Source organism: Anser anser (genome assembly GCF_964211835.1).
Source record: "Anser anser genome assembly, chromosome: 3".
NCBI classification, from domain to species: Eukaryota; Metazoa; Chordata; class Aves; order Anseriformes; family Anatidae; genus Anser; species Anser anser.
Window position 1 is genome coordinate 110,877,910 of NC_139722.1, and position 23,219 is coordinate 110,901,128.

Below are 23,219 nucleotides of genomic sequence, written 5' to 3' on the forward strand. Positions count from 1 at the left end.
TGCATCCCCAGTGGTGCCAGTGCACTCTCTGGACTCACTGCACTGCATCTCCAGTGGCTCCAGTATATTCACTGGACTCACTGTACTGCATCTCCAGTGGTGCCAGTGCACTCTCTGGTCTCACTGCACTGCATCACCAGTGGTGCCAGTGCACTCTCTGAACTCACTGCACTGCATCCCCATTGGTGCCAGTGTAGTCACTGGATTCACTGCACTGCATCCCCAGTGGTGCCAGTGCACTCTCTGGGCTCACTGCAGTGCATCCCCACTGGTGCCAGTGCACTCTCTGGACTCACTGCACTGCATCCCCAGTGGTGCCAGTGTACTCACTGGATTCACTGCACTGCATCCCCAGTGGTGCTAGTGCACTCTCTGGACTCACTGCAGTGCATCCCCAGTGGTGCCAGTGCACTCTCTGGACTCACTGAAGTGCATTCTCAATGGTGCCAGTGCACTCTCTGGACTCACTGCACTGCATCCCCAGTGGTGCCAGTACACTCACTGGACTCACTGCACTGCATCCTCAGTGGTGCCAGTGCACTCTCTGGACTCACTGCACTGCATCCCCAGTGGTGCCAGTGCACTCTCTGGACTCACTGCACTGCATCCCCAGTGGTGCCAGTGCAATCTCTGGACTCACTGTAGTGCATCTCCAGTGGTGCCAGTGCACTCTCTGGACTCACTGCAGGGCATCCCCAGTGGTGCCAGTGCACTCTCTGGACTCACTTAAGTGCATCCCCAGTGGTGCCAGTGCACTCTCTGGACTCACTGCAGTGCATCCCCAGTGGTGCCAGTGCACTCTCTGGACTGACTGCACTGCATCCCCAGTGGTGCCAGTGCGCTCTCTGGAGTCACAGCACTGCATCCCCAGTGGTGCCAGTGCACTCACTGGACTCACTGTACTGCATCACAGGTGGTGCCAGTGCACTCTCTGGACTCACTGTAGTTCATCCCCAGTGGTGCCAGTGCACTCTCTGGACTCACTGTACTGCATCCCCACTGCTGCCAGTGCACTCTCTGGACTCACTGCACTGCATCCCCAGTGGTGCCAGTGCACTCTCTGGACTCACTGCAGTGCATCCCCAGTGGTGCCAGTGCACTCTCTGGACTCACTGTACTGCATCCCCAGTGGTGCCAGTGCACTCTCTGGACTCAATGCAGTGCATCCCCAGTGGTGCCAGTGCACTCTCTGGACTCACTGCACTGCATCCCCAGTGGTGCCAGTGCACTCTCTGGACTCACTGCAGGGCATCCCCAGTGGTGCCAGTGCACTCTCTGCACTCACTGCACTACATTCCCAGTGGTGCCAGTGCACTCTCTGGACTCACTGCACTGCATCCCCAGTGGTGCCAGTGCACTCTCTGGACTCACTGTGCTGCATCCCCAGTGGTGCCAGTGCACTCTGTGGACTCACTGTACTGCATCCCCAGTGGTGCCAGCGCACTCTCTGGACTCACTGCAGTGCATCCCCAGTGGTGCCAGTGCACTCTCTGGACTCACTGCACTGCATCCCCAGTGGTGCCAGTGCACTCTCTGGACTCACTCCAGTGCATCCCCAGTGGTGCCAGTGCACTCTCTGGACTCACTGCACTGCATCCCCAGTGCTGCCAGTGCACTCTCTGGACTCACTGCACTGCATCCCCAGTGGTGCCAGTGTACTCTCTGGACTCACTGCACTGCAAACCCCAGTGGTGCCAGTGCACTCTCTCGAGTCACTGCACTACATCCCCAGTGGTGCTAGTGAACTCACTGGACTCACTGTACTGCATCATCAGCGGCGCCAGAGCACTCTCTGGACTCACTGCAGTGCATCCCCAGTGGTGCCAGTGCACTCTCTGGACTCACTGAAGTGCATCCCCAGTGGTGCCAGTGCACTCTCTGGACTCACTGCACTGCATCCCCAGTGGTGCCAGTGCGCTCTCTGGAGTCACAGCACTACATCCCCAGGGGTGCCAGTGCACTCACTGGACTCACTGTACTGCATCACAGGTGGTGCCAGTGCACTCTCTGGACTCACTGCAGTGAATCCCCAGTGGTGCCAGTGTACTCTCTGCACTCACTGCACTGCATCCCCAGTGGTGCCAGTGCACTCTCTGGACTCACTGCACTGCATCCCCAGTGGTGCCAGTGCACTCTCTGGACTCACTGCACTGCAACCCAGTGGTGCCGGTGCACTCTCTGGACTCACTGCACTGCATCCCCAGTGGTGCCAGTGTACTCTCTGGACTCACTGCACTGCATCCCCAGTGGTGCCAGAGCACTCTCTGGACTCACTGCACTGCATCACCAGTGGTGCCAGTGCACTCTCTGGACTCACTGCACTGCATCCCCAGTGGTGTCAGTGCACTCTCTGCACTCACTGCAGTGCATCCCCAGTGGTGCCAGTGCACTCTCTGGACTCACTGCAGTGCATCCCCAGTGGTGCCAGTGCACTCTCTGGACTCACTGCACTGCATCCCCAGTGGTGCCAGTGCACTCTCTGGACTCACTGTAGTGCATCCCCAGTGGTGCCAGTGCACTCTCTGGACTCACTGCACTGCATCCCCAGTGGTGCCAGTGCACTCTCTGGACTCACTGTACTGCATCCCCAGTGGTGCCAGTGCACTCTGTGGACTCACTGCACTGCATCCCCAGTGGTGCCAGTGCACTCTCTGGACTCACTGCAGGGCATCCCCAGTGGTGCCAGTGCACTCTCGGGACTCACTGTACTGCATCCCCAGTGGTGCCAGTGCACTCTGTGGACTCACTGTACTGCATCCCCAGTGATGCCAGTGCACTCTCTGGACTCACTGCAGGGCATCCCCAGTGGTGCCAGTGCACTCTCTGGACTCACTGTACTGCATCATCAGTGGTGCCAGTGCACTCTCTGGACTCACTGCACTGCATCCCCAGTGGTGCCAGTGCACTCTCTGGACTCACTGTACTGCATCCCCAGTGGTGCCAGTGCACTCTGTGGACTCAGTGTACTGCATCCCCAGTGATGCCAGTGCACTCTCTGGACTCACTGCACTGCATCCCCAGTGGTGCCAGTGCACTCTCTGGACTCACTGCACTGCATCCCCAGTGGTGCCAGTGCGCTCTCTGGAGTCACAGCACTGCATCCCCAGTGGTGCCAGTGCACTCTCTGGACTCACTGAAGTGCATTCTCAATGGTGCCAGTGCACTCTCTGGACTCACTGCAGTGCATCCCCAGTGGTGCCAGTGCACTCTCTGGACTCACTGCACTGCATCCCCAGTGGTGCCAGTGCACTCTCTGCACTCACTGCACTGCATTCCCAGTGGTGCCAGTGAAGTCTCTGGACTCACTGCACTGCATCCCCAGTGGTGCCAGTGCAATCTCTGGACTCACTGTACTGCATCCCCAGTGGTGCCAGTGCACTCTCTGGACTCACTGTGCTGCATCCCCAGTGGTGCCAGTGCACTCTGTGGACTCACTGTACTGCATCCCCAGTGGTGCCAGTGCACTCTCTGGACTCACTGCACTGCATCCCCAGTGGTGCCAGTGCACTCTCTGGACTCACTGCACTGCATCCCCAGTGGTGCCAGTGCACTCTCTGGACTCACTGCACTGCATCCCCAGTGGTGCCAGTGCACTCTCTGCACTCACTGCAGTGCATCCCCAGTGGTGCCAGTGCACTCTCTGGACTCACTGCACTGCATCCCCACTGCTGCCAGTGCACTCTCTGGACTCGCTGCACTGCATCCCCAGTGGTGGCAGTGCACTCTCTGGACTCACTGCAGTGCATCCCCAGTGGTGCCCGTGTACTCTCTGGACTCACTGCACTGCAAACCCCAGTGGTGCCAGTGCACTCTCTGGACTCACTGCAGTGCATCCCCAGTGGTGCCAGTGCACTCTCTCGAGTCACTGCACTACATCCCAAGTGGTGCCAGTGCACTCTCTCGACTCACTGTACTGCATCATCAGCGGTGCCAGTGCACTCTCTGGACTCACTGCAGTACATCCCCAGTGGTGCCAGTGCACTCTCTGGACTCACTGCACTGCATCCCCAGTGGTGCCAGTGCACTCACTGGACTCACTATACTGCATCACCAGTGGTGCCAGTGCACTCTCTGGACTCAGTGCACTGCATCCCCAGTGCTGCCAGTGCATTCACTGGACTCACTGTACTGCATCTCCAGTGGTGCCAGTGCACTCTCTGGGCTCACTGCAGTGCATCCCCAGTGGTGCCAGTGCACTCTCTGGACTCACTGCACTGCATCCCCAGTGGTGCCAGTGCACTCATTGGATTCACTGCACTGTATCCCCAGTGGTGCTAGTGCACTCTCTGGACTCACTGCAGTGCATCCCCAGTGGTGCCAGTGCACTCTCTGGACTCACTTAAGTGCATTCTCAGTGGTGCCAGTGCAATCTCTGGACTCACTGCAGTGCATCCCCAGTGGTGCCAGTAAACTCACTGGACTCACTGCACTGCATCCCCAGTGGTGCCAGTGCACTCTCTGGACTCACTGCAGTGCATCCCCAGTGGTGCCAGTGCACTCTCTGGACTCACTGAAGTGCACTCTCAATGGTGTCAGTGCACTCTCTGGACTCACTGCAGTGCATCCCCAGTGGTGCCTGTACACTCTCTGGACTCACTGCACTGCATCCCCAGTGGTGCCAGTGCACTCTCTGGACTCACTGCACTGCATCCCCAGTGCTGCCTGTGCACTCTCTGGACTCACTGCACTGCATCCCCAGTGGTGCTACTGCACTCTCTGTACTCACTGCACTGCATCCCCAGTGGTGCCAGTGCACTCTCTGCACTCACTGCACTGCATCCCCAGTGGTGCCAGTGCACTCACTGGACTCACTCCAGTGCATTCCCTCTGGTGCCAGTGCACTCTCTGGACTCCCTGCACTGCAGCCCCAGTGGTGCCAGTGCACTCTCTGGACTCACTGCACTGCATCCCCAGTGGTGCCAGAGCACTCTCTGCACTCACTGCACTGCATCCCCAGTGGTGCCAGTGCACTCTCTGGACTCATTGTACTGCATCCCCAGTGGTGCCAGTGCACTCTCTGGACTCACTGTACTGCATCCCCAGTGGAGCCAGTGCACTCTGTGGACTCACTGTACTGCATCCCCAGTGGTGCCAGTGCACTCTCTGGACTCACTGCACTGCATCCCCAGTGGTGCCAGTGCACTCTCTGGACTCACTGCACTGCATCCCCAGTGGTGCCAGTGCACTCTCTGGACTCACTGCAGTGCATCCCCAGTGGTGCCAGTGCACTCTCTGGACTCACTGCACTGCATCACTACTGCTGTCAGTGCACTCTCTGGAGTCGCTGCACTGCATCCCCAGTGGTGGCAGTGCACTCTCTGGACTCACTGCAGTGCATCCCCAGTGGTGCCAGTGTACTCTCTGGACTCACTGCACTGCAAACCCCAGTGGTGCCAGTGCACTCTCTCGAGTCACTGCACTACATCCCCAGTGGTGCTAGTGAACTCACTGGACTCACTGTACTGCATCATCAGCGGCGCCAGAGCACTCTCTGGACTCACTGCAGTGCATCCCCAGTGGTGCCAGTGCACTCTCTGGACTCACTGAAGTGCATCCCCAGTGGTGCCAGTGCACTCTCTGGACTCACTGCACTGCATCCCCAGTGGTGCCAGTGCGCTCTCTGGAGTCACAGCACTACATCCCCAGGGGTGCCAGTGCACTCACTAGACTCACTGTACTGCATCACAGGTGGTGCCAGTGCACTCTCTGGACTCACTGCAGTGAATCCCCAGTGGTGCCAGTGTACTCTCTGCACTCACTGCACTGCATCCCCAGTGGAGCCAGTGCACTCTCTGGACTCACTGCACTGCATCCCCAGTGGTGCCAGTGCACTCTCTGGACTCACTGCACTGCAACCCAGTGGTGCCAGTGCACTCTCTGGACTCACTGCACTGCATCCCCAGTGGTGCCAGTGTACTCTCTGGACTCACTGCACTGCATCCCCAGTGGTGCCAGAGCACTCTCTGGACTCACTGCACTGCATCACCAGTGGTGCCAGTGCACTCTCTGGACTCACTGCACTGCATCCCCAGTGGTGTCAGTGCACTCTCTGCACTCACTGCAGTGCATCCCCAGTGGTGCCAGTGCACTCTCTGGACTCACTGCAGTGCATCCCCAGTGGTGCCAGTGCACTCTCTGGACTCACTGCACTGCATCCCCAGTGGTGCCAGTGCACTCTCTGGACTCACTGTAGTGCATCCCCAGTGGTGCCAGTGCACTCTCTGGACTCACTGCAGTGCATCCCCAGTGGTGCCAGTGCACTCTCTGGACTCACTGTACTGCATCACCAGTGGTGCCAGTGCACTCTCTGGACTCACTGCAGTGCATCCCCAGTGGTGCCAGTGCACTCACGGGACTCACTGCACTGCATCCGCAGTGGTGCCAGTGCACTCTCTGGACTCCCTGCACTGCATCCCCAGTGGTGAAAGTGCACTCTCTGGACTCACTGCACTGCATCCCCAGTGGTGCCAGTGCACTCTCTGGACTCACTGCACTGCATCCCCAGTGGTGCCAGTGCACTCTCTGGACTCACTGTACTGCATCCCCAGTGGTGCCAGTGCACTCTCTGGACTCACTGCACTGCATCCCCAGTGGTGCCAGTGCACTCTCTGGACTCACTGCAGGGCATCACCAGTGGTGCCAGTGCACTCTCGGGACTCACTGTACTGCATCCCCAGTGGTGCCAGTGCACTCTGTGGACTCACTGTACTGCATCCCCAGTGATGCCAGTGCACTCTCTGGACTCACTGCAGGGCATCCCCAGTGGTGCCAGTGCACTCTCTGGACTCACTGTACTGCATCATCAGTGGTGCCAGTGCACTCTCTGGACTCACTGCACTGCATCCCCAGTGGTGCCAGTGCACTCTCTGGACTCACTGTACTGCATCCCCAGTGGTGCCAGTGCACTCTGTGGACTCAGTGTACTGCATCCCCAGTGATGCCAGTGCACTCTCTGGACTCACTGCACTGCATCCCCAGTGGTGCCAGTGCACTCTCTGGACTCACTGCACTGCATCCCCAGTGGTGCCAGTGCGCTCTCTGGAGTCACAGCACTGCATCCCCAGTGGTGCCAGTGCACTCTCTGGACTCACTGAAGTGCATTCTCAATGGTGCCAGTGCACTCTCTGGACTCACTGCAGTGCATCCCCAGTGGTGCCAGTGCACTCTCTGGACTCACTGCACTGCATCCCCAGTGGTGCCAGTGCACTCTCTGCACTCACTGCACTGCATTCCCAGTGGTGCCAGTGAAGTCTCTGGACTCACAGCACTGCATCCCCAGTGGTGCCAGTGCAATCTCTGGACTCACTGTAGTGCATCCCCAGTGGTGCCAGTGCACTCTCTGGACTCACTGTGCTGCATCCCCAGTGGTGCCAGTGCACTCTGTGGACTCACTGTACTGCATCCCCAGTGGTGCCAGTGCACTCTCTGGACTCACTGCAGTGCATCCCCAGTGGTGCCAGTGCACTCTCTGGACTCACTGCAGTGCATCCCCAGTGGTGCCAGTGCACTCTCTGGACTCACTGCACTGCATCCCCAGTGGTGCCAGTGCACTCTCTGCACTCACTGCAGTGCATCCCCAGTGGTGCCAGTGCACTCTCTGGACTCACTGCAGTGCATCCCCAGTGGTGCCAGTGCACTCTCTGGACTCGCTGCACTGCATCCCCAGTGGTGGCAGTGCACTCTCTGGACTCACTGCAGTGCATCCCCAGTGGTGCCCGTGTACTCTCTGGACTCACTGCACTGCATCCCCAGTTGTGCCAGTGCACTCTCTGGACTCACTGCACTGCATCCCCAGTTTTGTCAGTGCACTCATTGAATTCACTGCACTGCATCCCCAGTGGTGCTAGTGCACTCTCTGGACTCACTGCAGTGCAGCCCCAGTGGTGCCAGTGCACTCTCTGGACTCACTTAAGTGCATTCTCAGTGGTGCCAGTGCAATCTCTGGACTCACTGCAGTGCATCCCCAGTGGTGCCAGTAAACTCACTGGACTCACTGCAGTGCATCCCCAGTGGTGCCAGTGCACTCTCTGGACTCACTGCACTGCATCCCCAGTGGTGCCAGTGCACTCTCTGGACTCACTGCACTGCATCCCCAGTGGTGCTACTGCACTCTCTGGACTCACTGCACTGCATCCCCACTGCTGCCAGTGCACTCTCTGCACTCACTGCACTGCATCCCCAGTGGTGCTACTGCACTCTCTGGACTCACTGCACTGCATCCCCAGTGGTGCCAGTGCACTCTAGGGACTCCCTCCACTGCATCCCCAGTGGTGCCAGTGCACTCTCTGGACTCACTGCAGTGCATCCCCAGTGGTGCCAGTGCACTCTCTGGACTCACTGCACTGCATCCCCACTGCTGCCAGTGCACTCTCTGGACTCGCTACACTGCATCCGCAGTGGTGCCAGTGCACTCTCTGGACTCACTGCAGTGCATCCCCAGTGGTGCCAGTGTACTCTCTGGACTCACTGCACTGCAAACCCCAGTGGTGCCAGTGCACTCTCTCGAGTCACTGCACTACATCCCCAGTGGTGCCAGTGCACTCACTGGACTCACTGTACTGCATCATCAGCGGTGCCAGTGCACTCTCTGGACTCACTGCAGTGCATCCCCAGTGGTGCCAGTGCACTCTCTGGACTCACTGCACTGCATCCCCAGTGGTGCCAGTGCACTCACTGGACTCACTGCACTGCATCACCAGTGGTGCCTGTGCACTCTCTGGACTCACTGCACTGCATCCCCAATGCTGCCAGTGCATTCACTGGACTCACTGCACAGCATCTCCAGTGGTGCCGATGCACTCTCTGGGCTCACTGCAGTGCATCCCCAGTGGTGCCAGTGCACTCTCTGGACTCACTGCACTGCATCCCCAGTGGTGCCAGTGCACTCATTGGATTCACTGCACTGCATCCCCAGTGGTGCCAGTGCACTCTCTGGACTCACTGCAGTGCATCCCCAGTGGTGCCAGTGCACTCTCTGGACTCACTTAAGTGCATTCTCAGTGGTGCCAGTGCAATCTCTGGACTCACTGCAGTGCATCCCCAGTGGTGCCAGTAAACTCACTGGACTCACTGCACTGCATCCCCAGTGGTGCCAGTGCACTCTCTGGACTCACTGCACTGCATCCCCAGTGGTGCCAGTGCAATCTCTGGACTTACTGCAGTGCATCCCCAGTGGTGCCAGTAAACTCACTGGACTCACTGCACTGCATCCCCAGTGGTGCTACTGCACTCTCTGGACTCACTGCACTGCATCCCCAGTGGTGCCAGTGCACTCTCTGGACTCCCTGCACTGCATCCCCAGTGGTGCCAGTGCACTCTCTGGACTCACTGCAGTGCATCCCCAGTGGTGCCAGTGCACTCTCTGGACTCACTGAAGTGCATCCCCAGTGGTGCCAGTGCAATCTCTGGACTCACTGCACTGCATTCCGAGTGGTGCCAGTGCACACTCTGGACTCACTGCACTGCATCCCCAGTGGTGCCAGTGCACTCTCTGGACTCACTGCACTGCAGCCCCAGTGGTGCCAGTGCACTCTCTGGACTCACTGCACTGCATCCCCAGTGGTGCCAGTGCACTCTCTGCACTCACTGCACTGCATCCCCAGTGGTGCCAGTGCACTCTCTGGACTCACTGTACCGCATCCCCAGTGGTGCCAGTGCACTCTCTGGACTCACTGCACTGCATCCCCAGTGGTGCCAGTGCACTCTCTGGACTCACTGCACTGCATCCCCAGTGGTGCCAGTGCACTCTCTGGAGTAACTGCAGTGCATCCCCAGTGGTGCCAAAGCACTCTCTGGACTCCCGGCACCGCATCCCCGGTGGTGCCAGTGCACTCTCTGGACGCACTGCACTGCATCCCCAGTGCTGCCAGTGCACTCTCTGGACTCACTGCACTGCATCCCCAGTGGTGCCAGTGCAATCTCTGGACTCACTGCAGAGCATCCCCAGTGGTGCCAGGGCACTCTGTGGACTCACTGTACTGCATCCCCAGTGGTGCCAGTGCACTCTCTGGACTCACTGCAGTGCATCCCCAGTGGTGCCAGTGCACTCTCTGGACTCACTGCAGTGCATCCCCAGTGGTGCCAGTGTACTCTCTGGACTCACTGCACTGCATCCCCAGTGGTGCCAGTGCACTCTCTGGACTCACTGCACTACATCCCCAGTGGTTCCAATGCGCTCTCTGGAGTCACAGCACTGCATCCCCAGTGGTGCCAGTGCACTCTCTGGACTCACTGCACTGCATCCCCAGTGGTGCCAGTGCACTCTCTGGACTCAGTGAAGTGCATCCCCAGTGGTGCCAGTGCACTCTCTGGACTCACTGTACTGCATCCCCAGTGGTGCCAGTGCACTCTCTGGACTCACTGCACTGCATCCCCAGTGGTGCCAGGGCACTCTGTGGACTCACTGCACTGCATCCCCAGTGGTGCCAGTGTACTCTCTGCACTCACTGCACTGCATCCCCAGTGGTGCCAGGGCACTCTGTGGACTCACTGTACTGCATCCCCAGTGGTGCCAGTGCACTCTCTGGACTCACTACAGGGCATCCCCAGTGGTGCCAGTGCACTCTCTGGACTCACTGCACTGCATCCCCAGTGGTAACAGTGCACTCTCTGGACTCACTACACTGCATCCCCAGTGGTGCCAGTGCACACTCTGGAGTCACTGAAGTGCATCCCCAGTGGTGCCAGTGCACTCACTGGACTCACTGCAGTGCATCCCCAGTGGTGTCAGTGCACTCTCTGGACTCACTGTACTGCACCCCCAGTGGTACCAGTGCACTAACTGGACTCACTGCACTGCATCCCCTGTGGTGCCAGTGCGCTCTCTGGAGTCACAGCACTGCATCCCCAGTGGTGCCAGTGCACTCACTGGACTCACTGCACTGCATCACAGGTGGTGCCAGTGCACTCTCTGGACTCACTGCAGTGAATCCCCGGTGGTGCCAGTGTACTCTCTGCAGTCACTGCACTGCATCCCCAGTGGTGCCAGTGAACTCTCTGGACTCACTGCACTGCATCCCCAGTGGTGCCAGTGTACTCTCTGGACTCACTGCAGTGCATCCCCAGTGGTGCCAGAGCACTCTCTGGACTCACTGCACTGCATCCCCAGTGGTGCCAGTGCACTCTCTGGACTCAGTGCACTGCATCCCCAGTGGTGTCAGTGCACTCTCTGGACTCACTGTAGTGCATCCCCAGTGGTGCCAGTGCACTCTCTGGACTCACTGCAGTGCATCCCCAGTGGTGCCAGTGCACTCTCTGGACTCACTGTACTGCATCACCAGTGGTGCCAGTGCACTCTCTGGACTCACTGCACTGCATCCCCAGTGGTGCCAGTGCACTCTCTGGACTCACTGCACTGCAGCCCCGGTGGTGCCAGTGCAATCTCTGGACTCACTGCACTGCATCCCCAGTGGTGCCAGTGCACTCTCTGGACTCACTGCACTGCATCCCCAGTTTTGCCAGTGAAGTCTTTGGACTCACTGCACTGCATCCCCAGTGGTGCCAGTGCACTCTCTGGACTCACTGCAGTGCATCCCCAGTAGTGCCAGTGCACTCTCTGGACTCACTGCACTGCATGCCCAGTGGTGCCAGTGCACTCTCTGGACTCACTGTACTGCATCCCCACTGGTACCAGTGCACTCTCTGGACTCACTGTACTGCATCCCCAGTGGTGACAGTGCACTCTCTGGACTCACTGCAGTGCATCCCCAGTGGTGCCAGTGCACTCTCTGGACTCACTGCAGTGCATCCCCAGTGGTGCCAGTGCACTCTCTGGACTCACTGCACTGCATCCCCAGTGGTGCCAGTGCACTCTCTGGACTCACTGCAGTGCATCCCCAGTGGTGCCAGTGCACTCTCTGGACTCACTGCACTGCATCCCCAGTGGTGCCAGTGCACTCTCTGGACTCACTGCACTGCATCCCCAGTGGTGCCAATGCACTCTCTGCACTCACTACACTGCATCCCCAGTGGTGCCAGTGCACTCTCTGGACTCACTGCACTGCATCCCCAGTGGTGCCAGTGCACTCTGTGGACTCACTGCACTGCATCCCCAGTGGTGTCAGTGCACTCTCTGGACTCACTGCACTGCATCCCCAGTGGTGCCAGTGCACTCTCTGGACTCACTGCACTGCATCCCCAGTGGAGCCCGTGCACTCTCTGGACTCACTGCACTGCATCCCCAGTGGTGCCAGTGCACTCTCTGGACTCACTGCAGTGCATCCCCGTTGGTGCCAGTGCACTCTCTGGACTCACTGCACTGCATCCCCAGTGGTGCCAGTGCACTCTCTGGACTCACTGAAGTGCATTCTCAGTGGTGCCAGTGCACTCTCTGGACTCACTGCACTGCATCCCCAGTGGTGCCAGTACACTCACAGGACTGACTGCACTGCATCCCCAGTGGAGCCAGTGCGCTCTCTGGACTCACTGCACTGCATCCCCATTGGTGCCAGTGCATTCTCTGGACTCACCGCACTGCACCCTGAGTGGTGCCAGTGCACTCTCTGGACTCACTGCAGTGCATCCCCAGTGGTGCCAGTGCACTCTCTGGACTCACTGTACTGCATCCACAGTGTTGCCAGTGCACTCTCTGGAGTAACTGCAGTGCATCCCCAGTGGTGCCAAGGCACTCTCTGGACACCCGGCACCGCATCCCCTGTGGTGCCAGTGCACTCTCTGGGCTCACTGCAGTGCATCCCCAGTTGTGCCAGTGCACTCTCTGGACTCACTGCACTGCATCCCCAGTGCTGCCAGTGCACTCTCTGGACTCACTGCACTGCATCCCCAGTGGTGCCAGTGCGCTCTCTGGACTCACTGCAGTGCATCCCCAGTGGTGCCAGTGCACTCTCTGGACTCACTGCACTGCATCCCCAGTGCTGCCAGTGCACTCTCTGGACTCACTGCACTGCATCCCCAGTGGTGCCAGTGCACTCTCTGGACTCACTGCAGTTCATCCCCAGTGGTGCCAGTGCACTCTCTGGACTCACTGCACTGCATCCCCAGTGGTGCCACTGCACTCTCTGGACTCACTGCACTGCATCCCCAGTGGTGCCAGTGCACTCTCTGGACTCACTGCAGTGCATCCCCACTGCTGCCAGTGCACTCTCTGGACTCACAGCAGTGCATCCCCAGTGGTGCCAGTGCACTCTCTGGACTCACTGCACTGCATCCCCAGTGGTGCCAATGCACTCTCTGGACTCACTAAACTGCATCCCCAGTGGTGCCAGTGCACTCTCTGGACTCACTGCACTGCATCCCCACTGGTGCCAGTGCACTCTCTGAAGTCACTGCAGTGCATCCCCAGTGGTGCCAGTGCACTCTCTCGAGTCACTGCACTACATCCCCAGTGCTGCCAGTGCGCTCACTGGACTCACTGTACTGCATCATCAGTGGTGCCAGTGCACTCTCTGGAGTGACTGCAGTGCATCCCCAGTGGTGCCAGTGCACTCTCTGGACTCACTGCACTGCATCCCCAGTGGTGCCAGTGCACTCTCTGGACTCACTGCACTGCAGCCCCAGTGGTGCCAGTGCACTCACTGGACTCACTGCACTGCATCCCAAGTGGTACCAGTGCACTCTCTGGACTCACTGCACTGCATCCCCAGTGGTGCCAGTGCACTCACTGGACTCACTGTACTGCATTCCCAGTGGTGCTAGTGCACTCTCTGGACTCACTGCAGTGCATCCCCAGTGGTGCCAGTGCACTCTCTGGACTCACTGCACTGCATCCCCAGTGGTGCCAATGCACTCTCTGGACTCACTGCACTGCATCCCCAGTGGTGCCAGTGCACTCACTGGACTCACTGCACTGCATCCCAAGTGGTACCAGTGCACTCTCTGGACTCACTGCACTGCATCCCCAGTGGTGCCAGTGCACTCACTGGACTCACTGTACTGCATTCCCAGTGGTGCTAGTGCACTCTCTGGACTCACTGCACTGCATCCCCAGTGGTGCCAGTGCACTCACTGGACTCACTGTAGTGCATTCCCAGTGGTGCTAGTGCACTCTCTGGACTCACTGCAGTGCATCCCCAGTGGTGCCAGTGCACTCTTTGGACTCACTGAAGTGCATTCTCAGTGGTGCCAGTGCACTCTCTGGACTCACTGCACTGCATCCCCAGTGGTGCCAGTGCACTCTCTGGACTCACTGAAGTGCATCCCCAGTGGTGCCAGTGCACTCTCTGGACTCACTGCACTGCATCCCCAGTGGTGCCAGTGCACTCTCTGGACTCACTGCACTGCATCCCCAGTGCTGCCTGTGCACTCTCTGGACTCACTGCACTGCATCCCCAGTGGTGTCACTGCACTCTCTGTACTCACTGCACTGCATCCCCAGTTGTGCCAGTGCACTCTCTGCACTCACTGCACTGCATACCCAGTGGTGCCAGTGCACTCACTGGACTCACTGCAGTGCATTCCCTCTGGTGCCAGTGCACTCTCTGGACTCACTGCAGTGCATCCCCAGTGGTGCCAGTGCACTCTGTGGACTCACTGCACTGCATCCCCAGTGGTGCCAGTGCACTCTCTGGACTCACTGCACTGCATCACCTGTGGTGCCAGTGCACTCTCTGGACTCACTGAAGTGCATCCCCAGTGGTGCCAGTGCAATCTCTGGACTCACTGCACTGCATTCCCAGTGGTGCCAGTGCACACTCTGGACTCACTGCACTGCATCCCCAGTGGTGCCAGTGCACTCTCTGGACTCACTGCACTGCAACCCCAGTGTTGCTAGTGCACTCTCTGGACTCACTGCACTGCATCCCCAGTGGTGCCAGTGCACTCTCTGGACTCACTGCAGTGCATCCCCAGTGGTGCCAGAGCACTCTCTGGACTCACTGCACTGCATCCCCAGTGGTGCCAGTGCACTCTCTGGACTGACTGCACTGCAGCCCCAGTGGTGCCAGTGCACTCTCTGGACTCACTGCACTGCATCCCCAGTATTGCCAGTGCACTCTCTGGACTCACTGCATTGCATCCCCAGTGCTGCCAGTGCACTCTCTGGACTCACTGCACTGCATCCCCAGTGGTGCCACTGCACTCTCTGGACTCACTGCACTGCATGTCCAGTGGTGCCAGTGCACTCTCTGCACTCACTGCACTGCATCCCCAGTGGTGCCAGTGCACTCACTGGACTCACTGCAGTGCATTCCCTCTGGTGCCAGTGCACTCTCTGGACTCACTGCACTGCATCCCCACTGCTGCCAGTGCACTCTCTGGACTCACTGCAGTGCATCCCCAGTGGTGCCAGTGCACTCTCTGGACTCACTGCAGTGCATCACCAGTGGTGCCAGTGCACTCTCTGGACTCACTGAAGTGCATCCCCAGTGGTGCCAGAGCAATCTCTGGACTCACTGCAGTGCATCCCCAATGGTGCCAGAGCACTCTCTGGACTCACTGCACTGCATCCCCAGTGGTGCCAGTGCACTCTCTGGACTCACTGCACTGCATCCCCAGTGGTGCCAGTGCACTCTCTGGACTCACTGTACTGCATCCCCAGTGGAGCGCGTGCACTCTCTGGACTCACTGAAGTGCATCCCCAGTGGTGCCAGTACACTCTCTGGACTCACTGCACTGCATCCCCAGTGCTGCTAGTGCACTCTGTGGACTCACTGCAGTGCATCCCCAGTGGTGCCAGTGCACTCTCTGGACTCACTGAAGGGCATTCTCAGTGGTGACAGTGCACTCTCTGGACTCACTGCAGTGCATCCCCAGTGGTGCCAGTACACTCACTGGACTGACGGCACTGCATCCCCAGTGGTGCCAGTGCACTCTCTGGACTCACCGCACCGCATCCCCAGTGGTGCCAGTGCACTCTCTGGAGTAACTGCAGTGCATCCCCAGTGGTGCCAGTGCACTCTCTGGACTCACTGCACTGCATCCCCAGTGGTGCCAGAGCACTCTCTGGACTCACTGCAGTGCATCCCCAGTGGTGCCAGTGCACTCTCTGGACTCACTGCACTGCATCCCCAGTGGTGCCAGTGCACTCTCTGGACTCACTGCACTGCATCCCCAGTGGTGCCAGTGCACTCTCTGGACTCCCGGCACCGCATCCCCAGTGGTGCCAGTGCACTCTCTGGGCTCACTGCAGTGCATCCCCAGTGGTGCCAGTGCACTCTCTTGACTCACTGCACTGCATCCCCAGTGGTGCCAGTGCACTCACTGGATTCACTGCACTGCATCCCCAGTGGTGCTAGTGCACTCTCTGGACTCACTGCAGGGCATCCCCAGTGGTACCAGTGCACTCTCTGGACTCACTGCACTGCATCCCCAGTGGTGCCAGTGCACTCTCTGGACTCCCGGCACCTCATCCCCAGTGGTGCCAGTGCACTCTCTGGAGTCACTGAAGTGCATCCCCAGTGGTGCCAGTGCACTCTCTTGACTCACTGCACTGCATCCCCAGTGGTGCCAGTGCACTCACTGGATTCACTGCACTGCATCCCCAGTGGTGCTAGTGCACTCTCTGGACTCACTGCACTGCATCCCCAGTGGTACCAGTGCACTCTCTGGACTCACTGAAGTGCATTGTCAGTGGTGCCAGTGCACTCTGTGGACTCACTGCAGTGCATCCCCAGTGGTGCCAGTGCGCTCTCTGGACTCACTGCAGTGCATCCCCAGTGGTGCCAGTGCACTCTCTGGACTCACTGCACTGCATCCCCAGTGCTGCCAGTGCACTCTCTGGACTCACTGCACTGCATCCCCAGTGGTGCCAGTGCACTCTCTGGACTCACTGCACTGCATCCCCAGTGGTGCCAGTGCACTCTCTGGACTCACTGCAGTGCATCCCCAGTGGTGCCAGTGCACTCTCTGGACTCACTGCACTGCATCCCCAGTGGTACCAGTGCACTCTGTGGACTCACTGCAGTGCATCCCCAGTGGTGCCAGTGCACTCTCTGGACTCACTGCAGTGCATCCCCAGTGGTGCCAATGCACTCTCTGGACTCACTGCACTGCATCCCCAGTGGTGCCAGTGCACTCTCTGGACTCACTGCACTGCATCCCAAGTGGTGCCAGTGCACTCTCTGGAGTCACTGCACTGCATTCCCAGTGGTGCCAGTGCACTCTCTCGAGTCACTGCACTACATCCCCAGTGGTGCCAGTGCACTCTCTGGACTCACTATACTGCATCATCAGTGGTGCCAGTGCACTCTCTGGACTCACTGAAGTGCATCCCCAGTGGTGCCAGTGCACTCTCTGGACTCACTGCACTGCATCCCCAGTGGTGCCAGTGCACTCTCTGGACTCACTGCACTGCATCCCCAGTGGTGCCAGTGCACTCTCTGGACTCACTGCACTGCATCCCCAGTGGTGCCAGTGCACTCTCTGGACTCCCGGCACCGCATCCCCAGTGGTGCCAGTGCACTCTCTGGGCTCACTGCAGTGCATCCCCAGTGGTGCCAGTGCACTCTCTTGACTCACTGCACTGCATCCCCAGTGGTGCCAGTGCACTCACTGGATTCACTGCACTGCATCCCCAGTGGTGCTAGTGCACTCTCTGGACTCACTGCAGGGCATCCCCAGTGGTACCAGTGCACTCTCTGGACTCACTGCACTGCATCCCCAGTGGTGCCAGTGCACTCTCTGGACTCCCGGCACCTCATCCCCAGTGGTGCCAGTGCACTCTCTGGAGTCACTGAAGTGCATCCCCAGTGGTGCCAGTGCACTCTCTTGACTCACTGCACTGCATCCCCAGTGGTGCCAGTGCACTCACTGGATTCACTGCACTGCATCCCCAGTGGTGCTAGTGCACTCTCTGGACTCACTGCACTGCATCCCCAGTGGTACCAGTGCACTCTCTGGACTCACTGAAGTGCATTGTCAGTGGTGCCAGTGCACTCTGTGGACTCACTGCAGTGCATTCTCAGTGGTGCCAGTGCGCTCTCTGGACTCACTGCAGTGCATCCCCAGTGGTGCCAGTGCACTCTCTGGACTCACTGCACTGCATCCCCAGTGCTGCCAGTGCACTCTCTGGACTCACTGCACTGCATCCCCAGTGGTGCCAGTGCACTCTCTGGACTCACTGCACTGCATCCCCAGTGGTGCCAGTGCACTCTCTGGACTCACTGCAGTGCATCCCCAGTGGTGCCAGTGCACTCTCTGGACTCACTGCACTGCATCCCCAGTGGTACCAGTGCACTCTGTGGACTCACTGCAGTGCATCCCCAGTGGTGCCAGTGCACTCTCTGGACTCACTGCAGTGCATCCCCAGTGGTGCCAATGCACTCTCTGGACTCACTGCACTGCATCCCCAGTGGTGCCAGTGCACTCTCTGGACTCACTGCACTGCATCCCAAGTGGTGCCAGTGCACTCTCTGGAGTCACTGCACTGCATTCCCAGTGGTGCCAGTGCACTCTCTCGAGTCACTGCACTACATCCCCAGTGGTGCCAGTGCACTCTCTGGACTCACTGTACTGCATCATCAGTGGTGCCAGTGCACTCTCTGGACTCACTGAAGTGCATCCCCAGTGGTGCCAGTGCACTCTCTGGACTCACTGCACTGCATCCCCAGTGGTGCCAGTGCACTCTCTGGACTCACTGCACTGCATCCCAAGTGGTGCCAGTGCACTCTCTGGAGTCACTGCACTGCATTCCCAGTGGTGCCAGTGCACTCTCTCGAGTCACTGCACTACATCCCCAGTGGTGCCAGTGCACTCTCTGGACTCACTGTACTGCATCAACAGTGGTGCCAGTGCACTCTCTGGACTCACTGCACTACATCCCCAGTGGTGCCAGTGCACTCTCTGGACTCACTGCACTGCATCCCCAGTGTTGCCAGTGCATTCACTGGACTCACTGTACTGCATCTCCAGTGGTGCCAGTGCACTCTCTGGACTCACTGCACTGCATCCCCAGTGGTGCCAGTGCACTCACTGGATTCACTGCACTACATTCCCAGTGGTGCCAGTGCAGTCTCTGGACTCACTGCACTGCATCCCCAGTGGTGCCAGTGCGCTCTCTGGACTCACTGAAGGGCATTCTCAGTGGTGCCAGTGCACTCTCTGGACTCACCGCATCGCATCCCCAGTGGTGCCAGTGCACTCTCTGGAGTAACTGCAGTGCATCCCCAGTGGTGCCAGTGCACTCTCTGGACTCACTGCACTGCATCCCCAGTGGTGCCAGTGCACTCTCTGGACTCACTGCACTGCATCCCCAGTGGTGCCAGAGCACTCTCTGGACTCACTGCACTGCATCCCCAGTGCTGCCTGTGCACTCTCTAGACTCACTGCAGTGCATTCCCTCTGGTGCCAGTGCACTCTCTGGACTCACTGCACTGCATCCCCAGTGGTGCCAGTGCACTCTCTGGACTCACTGCAGTGCATCCCCAGTGGTGCCAGTGCACTCTCTGGACTCACTGCAGTGCATCCCCAGTGGTGCCAGTGCACTCTCTGGACTCACTGAAGTGCATCCCCCGTGGTGCCAGTGCGATCTCTGGACTCACTGCACTGCATTCCCAGTGGTGCCAGTGCACACTCTGGACTCACTGCACTGCATCCCCAGTGGTGCCAGTGCACTCTGTGGACTCACTGCAGTGCATCCCCAGTGTTGCCAGTGCACTCTCTGGACTCACTGCACTGCATCCCCAGTGGTGCTAGTGCACTCTGTGGACTCACTGCACTGCATCCCAAGTGGTGCCAGAGCACTCTCTGGACTCACTGCACTGCATCCCCAGTGGAGCCAGTGCACTCTCTGGACTCACTGCACTGCATCCCCAGTGGTGCCAGTGCACTCTCTGGACTCACTGCAGTGCATCCCCAGTGGAGCCCGTGCACTCTCTGGACTCACTGAAGTGCATCCCCAGTGGTGCCAGTGCACTCTCTGGACTCACTGCACTGCATCCCCAGTGGTGCCAGTGCACTCTGTGGACTCACTGCAGTTCATCCCCAGTGGTGCCAGTGCACTCTCTGGACTCACTGAAGTGCATTCTCAGTGGTGCCAGTGCACTCTCTGGACTCACTGCAGTGCATCCCCAGTGGTGCCAGTACACTCACTGGACTGACTGCACTGCATCCCCAGTGGTGCTAGTGCACTCTCTGGACTCACTGCACTGCATCGCCAGTGGTGCCAGAGCACTCTCTGGACTCACTGCAGTGCATCCCCAGTGGTGCCAGTGCACTCTCTGGACTCACTGTACTGCATCCCTAGTGGTGCCAGTGCACTCTGTGGACTCACTGCTGTGCATCCCCATTGGTGCCAGTGCACTCTCTGGACTCACTGCACTGCATCCCCAGTGGTGCCAGTGCACTCTCTGGACTCACTGCAGTGCATCCCAAGTGGTGCCAATGCACTCTCTGGACTCACTGCACTGCATCCCCAGTGGTGCCAGTGCACTCTCTGGACTCACTGCAGTGCATCCCCAGTGGTGCCAGTACACTCACTGGACTCACTGCACTGCATCCCCAGTGGTGCCAGTGCACTCTCTGGACTCACTGCACTGCATCCCCAGTGGTGCCAGTGCACTCTGTGGACTCACTGCTGTGCATCCCCATTGGTGCCAGTGCACTCTCTGGACTCACTGCACTGCATCCCCAGTGGTGCCAGTGCACTCTCTGGACTCACTGCACTGCATCCCCAGTGGTGCCACTGCACTCACTGGATTCACTGCACTGCATCCCCAGTGGTGCTAGTGCACTCTCTGGACTCACTGCAGTGCATCCCCAGTGGTACCAGTGCACTCTCTGGACTCACTGAAGTGCATTCTCAGTGGTGCCAGTGCACTCTGTGGACTCACTGCAGTGCATCCCCAGTGGTGCCAGTGCGCTCTCTGGACTCACTGCAGTGCATCCCCAGTGGTGCCAGTGCACTCTCTGGACTCACTGCACTGCATCCCCAGTGCTGCCAGTGCACTCTCTGGACTCACTGCACTGCATCCCCAGTGGTGCCAGTGCACTCTCTGGACTCACTGCACTGCATCCCCAGTGGTGCCAGTGCACTCTCTGGACTCACTGCAGTGCATCCCCAGTGGTGCCAGTGCACTCTCTGGACTCACTGCACTGCATCCCCAGTGGTACCAGTGCACTCTGTGGACTCACTGCAGTGCATTCTCAGTGGTGCCAGTGCACTCTCTGGACTCACTGCACTGCATCCCCAGTGGTGCCAATGCACTCTCTGGACTCACTGCACTGCATCCCCATTGGTGCCAGTGCACTCTCTGGACTCACTGCACTGCATCCCAAGTGGTGCCAGTGCACTCTCTGGAGTCACTGCACTGCATTCCCAGTGGTGCCAGTGCACTCTCTCGAGTCACTGCACTACATCCCCAGTGGTGCCAGTGCACTCTCTGGACTCACTGTACTGCATCTCCAGTGGTGCCAGTGCACTCTCTGGACTCACTGCAGTGCATCCCCAGTGGTGCCAGTGCTCTCACTGGATTCACTGCACTACATTCCCAGTGGTGCCAGTGCACTCTCTGGACTCACTGCACTGCATCCCCAGTGGTGCCAGTGCGCTCTCTGGACTCACTGAAGGGCATTCTCAGTGGTGCCAGTGCACTCTCTGGACTCACTGCAGTGCATCACCAGTGGTGCCAGTGCACTCTCTGGACTCACCGCATCGCATCCCCAGTGGTGCCAGTGCACTCTCTGGAGTAACTGCAGTGCATCCCCAGTGGTGCCAGTGCACTCTCTGGACTCACTGCACTGCATCCCCAGTGGTGCCAGTGCACTCTCTGGACTCACTGCACTGCATCCCCAGTGGTGCCAGAGCACTCTCTGGACTCACTGCACTGCATCCCCAGTGCTGCCTGTGCACTCTCTGGACTCACTGCAGTGCATTCCCTCTGGTGCCAGTGCACTCTCTGGACTCACTGCAGTGCATCCCCAGTGGTGCCAGTGCACTCTCTGGACTCACTGCAGTGCATCCCCAGTGGTGCCAGTGCACTCTCTGGACTCACTGAAGTGCATCCCCCGTGGTGCCAGTGCGATCTCTGGACTCACTGCACTGCATTCCCAGTGGTGCCAGTGCACACTCTGGACTCACTGCACTGCATCCCCAGTGGTGCCAGAGCACTCTCTGGACTCACTGCACTGCGTCCCCAGTGGAGCCAGTGCACTCTCTGGACTCACTGCACTGCATCCCCAGTGGTGCCAGTGCACTCTCTGGACTCACTGCAGTGCATCCCCAGTGGAGCCCGTGCACTCTCTGGACTCACTGCACTGCATCCCCAGTGGTGCCAGTGCACTCTGTGGACTCACTGCAGTTCATCCCCAGTGGTGCCAGTGCACTCTCTGGACTCACTGCACTGCATCCCCAGTGGTGCCAGTGCACTCTGTGGACTCACTGCAGTTCATCCCCAGTGGTGCCAGTGCACTCTCTGGACTCACTGCACTGCATCCCCAGTGGTGCCAGTGCACTCTCTGGACTCACTGCACTGCATCCCCAGTGGTGCCAGTGCACTCTGTGGACTCACTGCAGTTCATCCCCAGTGGTGCCAGTGCACTCTGTGGACTCACTGCACTGCATCCCCAGAGGTGCTAGTGCACTCTGTGGACTCACTGCACTGCATCCCCAGTGGTGCCAGTGCACTCTGTGGACTCACTGCACTGCATCCCCAGTGGTGCCAGTGCACTCTCTGGACTGACTGCACTGCATCCCCAGAGGTGCTAGTGCACTCTCTGGACTCACTGCACTGCATCCCCAGTGGTGCCAGTGCACTCTGTGGACTCACTGCAGTTCATCCCCAGTGGTGCCAGTGCACTCTCTGGACTCACTGCACTGCATCCCCAGTGGTGCCAGTGCACTCTGTGGACTCACTGCACTGCATCCCCAGTGGTGCCAGTGCACTCTCTGGACTCACTGCAGTGCATCCCCAGTGGTGCCAGTACACTCACTGGACTGACTGCACTGCATCCCCAGAGGTGCTAGTGCACTCTCTGGACTCACTGCACTGCATCCCTAGTGGTGCCAGTGCACTCTGTGGACTCACTGCTGTGCATCCCCATTGGTGCCAGTGCACTCTCTGGACTCACTGCACTGCATCCCCAGTGGTGCCAGTGCACTCTCTGGACTCACTGCAGTGCATCCCAAGTGGTGCCAATGCACTCTCTGGACTCACTGCAGTGCATCCCCAGTGGTGCCAGTACACTCACTGGACTCACTGCACTGCATCCCCAGTGGTGCCAGTGCACTCTCTGGACTCACTGCACTGCATCCCCAGTGGTGCCAGTGCACTCTGTGGACTCACTGCTGTGCATCCCCATTGGTGCCAGTGCACTCTCTGGACTCACTG